This window comes from Pezoporus wallicus, unplaced genomic scaffold (genome assembly GCF_028554395.1).
Source record: "Pezoporus wallicus isolate ANWC-B61680 ecotype Strahan unplaced genomic scaffold, APGP_CSIRO_Pwel_v1 contig_4322, whole genome shotgun sequence".
In the NCBI taxonomy this organism is placed as follows: Eukaryota; Metazoa; Chordata; class Aves; order Psittaciformes; family Psittacidae; genus Pezoporus; species Pezoporus wallicus.
Genome location: NW_026637224.1, coordinates 2,250,212 through 2,259,387, shown reverse-complemented (window position 1 = coordinate 2,259,387; position 9,176 = coordinate 2,250,212). Strand labels below are relative to the sequence as shown.

Sequence of the window (9,176 nt, the reverse complement as noted above, 5' to 3'; positions counted from 1 at the left end):
TATCTATCTATCTATCTATCTCTCTCTCCATCTATCATTTATTGCTGGGGCCTGTTCTCTGAGGGAAGTGAAAGGAGGGAGTTTGCTGTGGAGCCCTGTTTCTGTGGGATCCCTGATGTGCACAGTGAATTTGCTGTGAAAGCAAACCAAGTCTTTTTCAGGTAGGAAAACATCCTCTCTGGGAGACACCTATTCTGGAATAGATTTTCACACAAGATGTTCTCATGTTTTAAATATTACCTCCTGTAACATGTTAGAACATGTTCATCGTTATATTAAAACAAAGTCTCACCTGAGGCTAGTGCCACAGAACAGTTTCTGAAGTCTCCTTAAGTAAATGCATGAAGAAGGGACACAGCTTTTTGTTTTCTATCCAAAATAACCCCTAACTCTTTGCAGTTGAATTGATAAGACGTTAGGGCTGGCTTCAGAGTGAGTCTGAGGCACGGCTTGAGTTAGTTTCTGGATCTGCAGCAAGATGCCTTAAAGGCTGGCGGCACCAGCTTTACTATGTGATGCTTTGCCTGTATATTACTGTTTATGTACATTCCCAAAGATGTCTGACAGTGTCTCAGCTACCAATTCAACATATATCTGCACTATGGCAGAAGCAGTCTTAAATAACCATGAATAGCCTGTACATACCCTTCATGTGCTCCATACACTCACTTATAGATATGTGCCTGTGTAATATTTACATCCTTAATGTACCTCATTATAGTCAAGGACAACTTATATGCAGTTAGAAGCAAAAATTGCTGCTATCAAATAAGAAGTGCAGTCACTCCTTAAAAATTGAGAAGATTATCTCTGAAAAGCCTTTTCAAAAAACTCTCTCCTCTGTTATTAACACCCTAAGAAAAGATCTTAAGAAAAATGGGATAATTTTCCAAATGTAAAGGACAATATAAAATGATGTTTTTTGTGAAATTTTTAGACTAAAACAGGTCCTCTCTTATTAAGCAACAGCTCATGTTGCATGCTAGAGACTCTAAACGCTCTTATGGCACTTCTACGTATTAATTGTCCGATTTTATCAAAGTTAGTAATAATTTACTTATTATCAGCACTGGGGTCTGAATAATATTTTCCTTTCCATTAAGTTTATTTCCTAGGATTTTTTGACAGTTATATCCTTTCATCATTAATGTTACTTCTCATCACAGACTGAACATTCACATGAAAGATCAAATCACTGTTATTTTGACTTGTTACTATTTTTCCATCTGGATTGTTAACCCATCATTTTTATGGCATTTTACAGTAGTTGCTATATTTATAGCATATCTGCTAGCCCAATTCATTGTATAGACTAGCATTTCGGAGGATAATTTTAAAAGAAAACCTCTTTATAAACTCATACATAGTAACAATAATCTGTCTCCCATTTCTTCTCCTTTAGTGCTTCCTGATATCCTAAGAGTATTATTTCCTTACTTTCCAACTGAAATTTTTCTGTTTTTTATTTTCCAGTCAATAAAAAGGCTTCGAGCAGCCTTGCTGCAACTAACACCAGATTTCAGTTTCACAAAAGAAGGGACCGTGATCTTACAACTGAAGTCAGAAATTCATGTGATAGGAAAATTAAGCTCTATTTTTGATAGGCTTTCTCTATGAAGATCATACAAAGATCATTCTCATTAACAGAGAGCTTCATGAACATGATAGGATGACTACTGATAGTCTTTTTATAAGGTAAAAATTTTTTTTTCTTTCCCTTTTTTTTTCTGTATAGACACAGAAACTCGGGTATAAGAGTTTATGGGCTTTGCCTGAATACTTGACAAATGTTCCCAAAGCAATGCCACTTTTTCTTTATTATCCTGAAGTGTCTTATTCCCAAAGAGCCCTATGTGACCCTGGGACAAACCCTCTCTCATATAGGAGAACTGAGTCCATCTCACATTACCCCAGTGGGACTCATATGAAACCTATGGTTATTGTAACACCTTGGTATCTGGAAGCATTAAGATCATTAGAAACAACAAGAGGCCAAGGAAGAGTTAAGGATCTAAATAGATGGGAGAGAAAGAAGAAAAGATTTTTATGCCACTTTCAAAGATGAGAAGCAGAGTCAGTGAGAAATGAAATTAATTTCCAAGAGCACGCAAGGATTTACTGGCAAAATTGAGAATTTAACTTAGATGTCCTCTTTCTAAGTGCAGTCTGTTGCTCTTTTAAGAGAAAGAAGCAAATAAACCCTCAATCTCGATTTTTCATACCTGGCTAATTTACGTGTAAAGTCAATCTAAGACATTTTTTAGATAAGGTTGTAATATTAAAGCAACTGATAGAATAAATTGAGCTATATTCATCTGTACGCTGAACATGAAGATTTAAATTCTTCTATAAATAAAATGGGATGGCACTGAGATAAAAGAAAAATCTGATTAACAAAAATCTACATAGGTTATATAGTTTTTTGGTTTTATGACTCACTTCTGCACATTTTGTGCCCAGCACAACAGGACTCTGGCTTAAGTGTTATGTAGGTAATAAAGATGTTTGCAGTGGTGGTATAGTTTTATAAAACTAAAAGGAGCCTCATAATTTGCATGCATGTCAGTAAGGTGAGATCAGATGACTGTAGCCCCCTTTTAAAAAATAAGGTTTATCCTGTTATGACAGTTGAGCAGCCACATGCTTTTAGTCTGCTTCTGACATAGAAATCAATGGGATTTTGTCTATGATGCTGAACAGAGCAGAACTGGACCCTGAATCTTCATACAGAAATGCTACAATTACCTGTGTAAGCTGGGTAGTTGTACTCACTGCTGGACAGATGCTTAATTCTGAAGACCAGTTTAAAAAATGCTGTGAAAACCAAATGCCAAATTATCATGTTCAGCTGATTCCACCCACAAAATTGTAGGTGCAGGTACAAGTGACTGTGTGTACAGCCTTAATCTATGTATGTTTGATTTGGAACAAAATTTTTATTTTGCTTTGAAAAAACAACATTCCAAGCAATTAAACAAACCAGTGAAGATTCTAAAAATATAGCAAATGTTGTAAAAATGCCATTAAAATGACAGGTCAGCAGCAGTCAATCTGAAAATCATAAGACAAATTAATGGTGATTTGAGCTACATGTGAATATTCTGTTCTGCCTCTGAGGGAAAGTAAGAAACAAACTTAATGGAAAGAAAACACGATTTTCAGAATCCTTTGCTGATAATTAATAAATTATACCATCTCCATTAAAATATGAAGATGATCTTGGAGGTCTCTTATATGAGACACCATTGACAAATAGACCAAAACTTCTGCTGAAAGAGGAAGATGTCCTGACTGAGTCATCCAAAGATGCACTGCAATCAAGAAGCTGTCTTCCTGTCAAGGACCCTCATTCCGAAAAGTACTGTTATTTGTCTTAGCAAAATGTTGCCTTGTACAAATAATAAGGTAAAAATTTAGAAGTTAAAAAGAAATAATGCTTGAGATGTGGGTTCAACATCTGCAACACCTTTTCCCATGGCTCCTTCTCTGTTGGAGCGAGTCCAGGAAAGGCCATGAGGATGCAGCAAGGGCTGGAGCAGCTCTGCTCTGGAGACAGGCTGAGAGAGTTGGGCTGGTTCAGCTTGGGGAAGAGAAGGTTCCTTAAGGGGAGGCCTTAGAGCAGCTCCAGTGCCTGAAGGGGCTACAAGAAAGCTGGAGAGGGGCTTTGGACAAGGGCCTCTAGGGACAGGACAAGGGGGAATGGCTTTAACCTGACAGAGGAGAGATTGAGATGAGCTCTTAGGCAGAAGTTCTACCCTGTGAGGGTGGTGAGGCCCTGGCACAGGTTGCCCAGAGAAGCTGTGGCTGCCCCATCCCTGGCAGTGTTCAAGGCCAGGTTGGATGGGGCTTGGAGCAACCTGGTCTAGATTTTGAAGGAGATATTAACTGTGAAGGCCTACCTGTGATTGTGAGGGCTGTCAGTTTGGCAGACGCTTGAGTCTTCTGAGTACCTCAGTTTCTCTCCTATCCTCAGCAACAAGCCATAAGGGCATCACTGGAAGTGGTGATGGAAACACGATGTTTGCAGGTTGTGTACTTCCATGTACCTCATGTGAGAGCAACATGCTTCTACAGGGCTGTTTCTGACTGTGAGTATGGAGCCCATGAGGCCAGGGCAGTCCCTACTGTGAAGATTGTGCCAGCCTCAAACACGTTATGGGAAGCCTTTGGTGCATTGCCCAATCCCACGCTACCCTCATAAGCCATATTTTCCAGACCACTTCTTAAACACACAAGAGATATTCTTGTGCTGCTGCAGCATAGGACTCCTCCTTCTGTCAGGAGTTAGTATTGCTGTGATGAACTGCCAGGATTTAGGGTAGCTGCTCATCCCTGGAATGCCAGTGACTGCTTGGTATGGCAGTGCCATCAGGAAGCTCCCCAAAATCTGATAATCCAGCTCTGTTGCCAAAAATTTTGGCTGTTTTTGCCAAAATATCAGGATGCTCACAGACGACCAGGAGGACAACATCTGCCTGTTAGACTTACACTGATGCTAAGACAATATGGAGTTCTTGTTTCAATAATTGCTGTGACTTCCAGAAGCTGTAACACACTGTCCTCCTGTGCAATACAGTGCTGCCTGCCCAGAGAAATGCTTACTGAGTTATTTATTGTCTTTCTACAGGTCTAAAAATCTGTGGAGTTTATGACATCCTTCTCGCTTTGAGCCGTACTCTGCACTTCTGGCCACAGCTCCTTCAAGCTGTGGAGCAATGTATCAGAGGGGCCATAGCTGCAGGGAGCAATGTATCAGAGGGGCCATAGCTGCAGGGATCAATTTCGGGAGCATATTTTATGTTACTGAACTAAATCTTTGGGAATGGGAGCTTCAGTGCAGGCAACATTTCTTAATGGCCACCCAGCATGCCCAAAAGGTTGTATTTCATGTTCACTGCCACATGCTCATCCACAATACAGCTTTTTGCCTCCTTCTTCCATGGAGTATAGGGAAGCTGCAATAACCCTTAAAACCACAGCCTTTAAACATACCCTATTGGAGCAGGATTTGTTCATTGGACGAGAACTGTACCCCCACCTGCTACAGATTTGCAAGTAGCTTTTTCTGCAACAGCACAGGGCTCTGCTGGAGTGGCTTCCAGATATATTTTCCCATGGATACATCAACAGGCATCCCTTGCTCCCACCCCCGTCCCCCAGCCTCCTGCACCTTCTGCATGCCAGTTTTGTAGAGTCTGGGAACTATCTCTGTGTTTGATTACCTAGCAGTTAAGGAATATAGCTATCTGAATTGGTTATGTAAAGAAAAAAATAAAATTAAAAGAGAAAGATTTTATTCTGAATTCTCTTCCCAGTCCCTAGTGAGAACTCAGTTACTTGCACGCCACACTTCTGAGCTTTACTCCTGCAGTCATAATATACATGTTCAGCAGTCCCTGAGCGACAGCTTCAAGAATGTGAGTTCCTGGGTCTGCTGTTGCCTTTGAGGCATAGATAACCTTTGCAACATTTCCTTCGTTGTCAGCCACAAGCAGGATGCTTGCAAGAGTCCATCCAGGAGCTGGGGTTCAACTTGCTGCAGCTGGTGCTCAGTATTTCATGTCAATGCAGAAGGAGTGTTTTGGGGTTCTGGTGGGTCAGCACAAACAAGTTAGTCCCTTTTGCAGACCCTGTAAACCCTGCAGCTTGTGCTAATAATCAGGCAACAGTGTCAGACACTGCCAGTTGTCTGGTTTGGTGCTCACTGAGCAGAAAAGTAAAAAACCCCAATAAATTAGACCAAGAGGAAAACCAGAAATTATTTTGTATACAAGACTTCTGTGATTAAGAAAGTTTCTAAGCTCAATACTGAGGTAATAAAGCCATTAGTATTAGAAAGACCTTATTTTACAAAGCTGTCTCTGCATACTGTATTGCCTATTCTGCTCTTACTGCTTCAGTCCAGTCACGCAGTTAGCTTATGAAACGCGAACTCTGAAAGCCCAAACCTATTAAAAATGCTTCCCATTGCCAAACAAAGCAAAAATCTTTCCACTTTGGAATGAGCAACTTTCTGTGATCAACTAAGTCTGTTCTCTGATGAAAATAAATGTAGAATTCAGATCAATGAAGCGTGTGTGAAAGGGAAAGAAAGAGAGAGTGGGTGACTGGAAGTGAGAAATGGAAGGAGCTGTGTATCCTTCAGTTTCCATATCTGCACATTCTAGCTAATAAAAAAAAATATATAATAGCTTGTAGTACTTCCAGCAGAAATGGGAAGCTGTGACTGTACAGTCTGCAGCGAGCTTGAATCATGTGAACCAAATGGAATATCCTGTAGATTTTCTATAGATCTGCTCTCCACACACTTTCAAATAACCTTTAACAAAAGCAATGAATCTCTGCTGCATTGTAAAAATCTCAGTGTGTTGTGCTAACATGACATTAATGAGAAGTATCTTAAAGGATTTATCTTAAAGTATCTTAAAGAAGGTTACAGAACTTCAGTAAATAAATCTAATTGTCCACCTGTATAATTTTGCTGGGGTGTGTTTTTTCATTGGTTTTTAAAGAGAAGCGGGGGTGGGGTGACTAGTTCAAGCTGCAAAACCAAAAAGTTGTGTGGCTTGCTGCTTCTGTGATCTCTCTTCCCCACCCTCTGAGCTCTGCAATATTTTGGCAAAGATTCAGCTCCTGTATGAGGTATGACATAGCTAATATAGGCCAGTATATTAGACAGACTATTAAGTAAGGTGAGAAGACAAAAAAGCAGGTGCACTAACTCCTCACAGAGTTCCATTACTGAACCGTTCCCAGGAACTACATTAACTTTGGAAAAAAAGAGAAAAAAAAAAAATTATCCAAACAGACTGCTGAAGGCTAAGTACATGGGGCAGCCGGTAAGTGCTACCTGCAAGGATGTCCACTCAACCCACAGGACTCATTCCTGCATTATATTCTGCCCATGAGATACTTTCTCTCTGCTAATTCTTAGGTGTATCAGGCGACATTCCTCCTGGGTGTCGCTCAGTCCCCTTTTAGGTCATGGCATTCTAGCTCCAGCTTCATCCAGCTGAGATACACGTTGGCACCCTGCTACAAAATTATTAGAGGCCTGACTAAGTGCAAGGGTAGATTGTGTTTATCATATTCTTGTCAGGAATTTGCCACTGAAGTCCAGGCAGATGTATGTAAGAAGTATGCAATGTAGAGCTCTAATGGCGTGTACAGAATAGGAAAATCTTTTTGTTGTTTTTTATCCTGGAGTGGAGGGAGGACTGACATCCCATTAAACTGATGCTATTAAAACATGACCTGCAATCCTAATAAAGTCCTTTATTCATCCATTTTTTGTTTCAAGAAGCCATTTTATATCCATTGCCTCCCAGGACCTTGTCTGAAGAAGGACGAGGGAAGATGCAGAGACTACGATGCTCTGAGCAAAGAGGCGAGACACTGCTCATCCAGATCATACTTGGAGTTTGTGGTTCTGACTTTCTGGAGTGCTTGCTGTGAAACTCATTTTGCATGGGGTGATAAATTTCCCACTGACTTTGCAGTGGTTGTTCTGAAAAGTATGTCTCATGCAAACAGAAATGTAGCGCAAATCTTCCGTTCTTGAACTGGTGGCTGCAACCCTGCTCCGGAGCTGATCATTCCCTCTACAGAACCAGCTGCAATGCTATCAGTGCAAGTGCCTATATAATATGCCTCTCTTAAACAGTTATGGCTTTCCTCTCTTTTATCCAACCTCTTCTTTTCCTTGAGAACATATTTCACCCATGCTGGTAATGCTAGTAACTCTGAAGGGGACATGTTCTTTTATATTTCAGAAGCTTTCACATTGTGCAGATACTGAAGAGTCCTGAAGCTATAAAAGTTATATATAAGGGAAATTCTGGTAACATTATTAATGCCTGTCATTTTCAAGATAAAAGCATTTCCCCAGTCTCCTTGTGATCTGATGGATTTATTGGCACATAAAATTAGTACCTTTCAGTCTTTGAAACCAAATTACGTCTTAGTGACCTGATTCTCCCCCAGATCAGCAGACAGCCCCATGCAGGTGTGAATACTTTACAGGGACTAGATTCTGCCTTGGTGGGATTCGCTATCCCTTGCATGTATGGAGAGAAAAAATCTTGAGGATAATGACTACTTTTTGAGTACAGTACAGGGAAAATGCAAATTGCTACTCTCTAAGCTTCACACACCTTGTATTACAAATCATACAGCATCTTGCCAATGCCTCTTGTTTCATTCTGGGTTGTATATTATAAGCACTGAGTATGTCTGAATGCCCCTGACTAATTATTGCTGAAATATCCACTGTTAACTAAGAGTATTACCATGAGGAAACCATTATTAATACATAATACCATTGTGCTATTACTAATATTGCTATAATTCTTTTATTCTTCAACCCCCATTTTCAGTGGTTTTCATAGTAAAATTACCTTTGAGGCTAAAATCTGACATTTTTTCTTCTCAAACCAGAGGAAACGAAAAAATAAACAGCTGAATAAAATCCATGCAGTCATTTCAGAACAATGAAGCTGGGGAAATATTATGGGGCTTTTATCAATTAAGTGCATCTTCCTCCCTCCCTCCTTCCTTCCTTCCTTCCTTCCTTCCTTCCTTCCTTCCTTCCTTCCTTCCTTCCTTCCTTCCTTCCTTCCTTCCTTCCTTCCTTCCTTCCTTCCTTCCTTCCTTCCTTCCTTCCTTCCTTCCTTCCTTCCTTCCTTCCTCTCTGTCCTTCCTTTCTTCTTCCTTCTGCCCTTCCTTCTTTTCTTCCTTTCTTGCTTCCTTTCTCTATTTCTTTCTCTCTCTCTTTCTTTCTTTCTTTTCTTGCTTTCTTTTCTTTTTTCTTTTCTTGCTTTCTTTCTTTTCTTTCTTTCTTTTCTTGCTTTCTTTCTTTCTTTTCTTGCTTTCTTTCTTTTCTTTCTTTTCCATTACACACTCTCTCAAATAAGTAGTTTTAATTTAGAGATCTAAATTTAGCATGTGCAGAGTTTTCAATGAAGATCACATGCTTTTGTAAGTTTGGAAAAAATGGTTAAGAAGCACATTATATGCACAGTATATATTATTTTTCCATCCTGCTTCATCCAGCTCAATCCTCTGGGACACAAAGACTGCCTGAGAAATGGGCAATGCTGTTGATTCCCAATGAAACCACTATGAGCAGAGAACTTCTAAGAGCCCAGGGACATGTATGTGTAAGCTTCATGTCCCTC

At 40.0% G+C, this 9,176-nt stretch overlaps 1 long non-coding RNA gene across 1 annotated transcript; it reads right to left on the bottom strand.

Annotated features, from left to right (window-relative positions):
• Positions 1–5,277: 5,277 nt before the first annotated feature.
• LOC130596547 (uncharacterized) lies at positions 5,278–8,496 on the bottom strand. Its single transcript, XR_008971547.1, has 2 exons — positions 8,397–8,496; positions 5,278–5,704 (listed from the first exon to the last, which is right to left on the bottom strand). It is a non-coding gene; the product is annotated as an uncharacterized LOC130596547 (long non-coding RNA).
• Positions 8,497–9,176: the final 680 nt, after the last annotated feature.